At 38.2% G+C, this 2,252-nt stretch overlaps 1 pseudogene; it reads right to left on the bottom strand.

The window, feature by feature from the left end:
* Positions 1–347: 347 nt before the first annotated feature.
* On the bottom strand, positions 348–1,259 carry LOC105730660 (serine/threonine-protein kinase RIO3-like; annotated as a pseudogene).
* Positions 1,260–2,252: the final 993 nt, after the last annotated feature.

Below are 2,252 nucleotides of genomic sequence, written 5' to 3'. Positions count from 1 at the left end.
TCCAATAGATAACTGTTTTGTCCACATGAAAAATCTATTTTTTAGTGTAGCCACCTTCATGGATTATCTTAGTTAGATCTTCTGGATAATTTGCTATAGCTTCTACATCAGCCCTTGCTGCTTTGCTTTGCTTTGCTTTTTTTTTTAGAGGTAGTAACATTTTATTTTCTCAATGTTGAGCTAAAAATTCCACACATTTGGCACATAGGTTATAAGGAGGGGGGAAAGCAAAGAAACACCATTGCGTACTTCTCATGGTTTGGTACTGCAAGTCAACCATAACTTTATTTGCTATCGGCAGCTGGTAATTGCCTCTGTGTTTACATTGAAAGCAGTGGGCATTGGTGTTATTCACCATACAATACTGGTGGGCATGAAGCAGCTTTCTTTCCATTCTTCTAAATGTGATCTTCATTCATTTTCTCCAAAGCTTCTATCTTAACTAAAAAATCCACTTCATTATCTGCTGAGATGTTTAAAACAGTATTGAAGAGGTCTTATTCATCAATGGCTTTCCTTACTACTCCTTTCTGGAAAAACTGTGAGACATTCTATAGTCATGGAAAAACAATTCCAGTCCCTTAAGACACGTTGGTTCTTCTGACTGACTGATGTCAAACAACCAGACCTTACTGGCATGCCACAGTATGTTTTACTTGCTGAGGTTGGTATTAAAAAACTTCCATTCATTACATAACTGTGGCATTAAATGAAGGGTTTGTTAGTAGTTTTCTTTCATTCCTTCACTACTGAGCTTTACTTCTGTTAATTTAGGGGCTGGAACATAATCATGACCAATAAAAGACATAACTAAAATAATTATTTTTGTATTCAAATGTACAACTGTTGGACAAGGAATTCCAGTTCTCTGCATTCTTGTGAGATTCTGCATGTCACTTTCTGCCTACATGTGGATAATCTTATGTGGACTTAGTTTACCGAAGTGATCTTTAAACCTAAGATCATCTTTAACGTATTTGTCATGTTTCCTCAACTCATTAAGTGCTGTAAATACCATGATGGCACATTCTGTAAGTATAACTTAACTATATTTCTTTTTATGCTCCATGCTCTTTTTGTATACATGAAAGACAATAGATTTCTCTCCTGTACTAATAGTCGGTGATTGTCTCGAACATTCCAGACTTGACCATTTTTGTATATAAGAAAACATGTCTCAGGATCAGCTGTGTTTTCTGTAGTAGAATGTTCCTCTTACTTACAGAGGCAGGCACTTTGATGTTCTTCTGAGTAGGCATGTTGTTTTGAAGCATCAAATCTTTGTTTCATAGTTTTAAATCCATTCTGTCTTCTACCTGAAATGCAGGTGCAGAATTTTCCATTCTTACTGGATTCTTTCTCCCATATACTACTTCATGATGTTTGGTGGTAATGCCTTTTCCTTTTCCAATAAAACCCTTTTTGGGAGTGGGAACTGATTTTGCTAGTCAGTAGAGATCATCATGAGTATCCTGCCAGTCAGCCTCATCTTCAGAGCTATCATTGTCTTCATCAGGATGTATTTGTCAATAATTTTCAAAGGAAATAGAAACTTTTCTATCTGTTGAATTTTCTTTTCTTTATGCCTACGTTGTGCATCAGCATATTCTTTGCACATATTCCATCTATAGTATCTGAGCCAACATTAGGTCATTGGAAGTGTCAATGTTTTCTCCAGTAATAAATGGTCTTTGAACAACAGCTACTTCAGGAAAAGTGACAGCTTCTTCCTCTTACTGCAGTTCTTTGACCAACTGTTCACTCATTCTATCAGCCAAAGAACAAGATGTTGTCATTTGAAGGGTAGCCCCAGGACATTTACTGGGTCCCCAGGCCACACCTGGTTTGGACTTAGGCAGTATCACTCCTGCCAGATTTACTGGGGAAGAAGTTAAGCAACAAGAACAGAGCAGAGAGGTGGTAGGATAGGAAGGAGGCTCCACCAAGGAGATAGGTGGGGTCAAGGCAACCAGAGCTGAAGTGACAGATCCATCTCGCATTTTTATGTGATGAAGATAGCCTCTGTCCCTAAGCCTCACGAATCAACCACTGCCAGCTTCAAGCTTTTCTCCTCTGCGTCTTCCTCACTGCTCTCAGCCTTCACGGAATAGAAGAGAGTTAGGGCCTTGCTCTGGATTAGGCTTTGGCTTAAGGAGATGTTGGAGCTAGTTTGATCTTCTATCCAGACCACTAAATTTCCTCATGTCAGCAATAAAACTGTCTTGCTTTCTTTATATATATATATGTATATT

Source organism: Aotus nancymaae, unplaced genomic scaffold (genome assembly GCF_030222135.1).
Source record: "Aotus nancymaae isolate 86718 unplaced genomic scaffold, 86718_ANA_hifiasm-v0.15.2.pri h1tg000088l, whole genome shotgun sequence".
Classification (NCBI taxonomy): domain Eukaryota; kingdom Metazoa; phylum Chordata; class Mammalia; order Primates; family Aotidae; genus Aotus; species Aotus nancymaae.
Note: the sequence above shows the minus strand (reverse complement) of the source record. Positions and strands in the feature narration are given on the sequence as shown.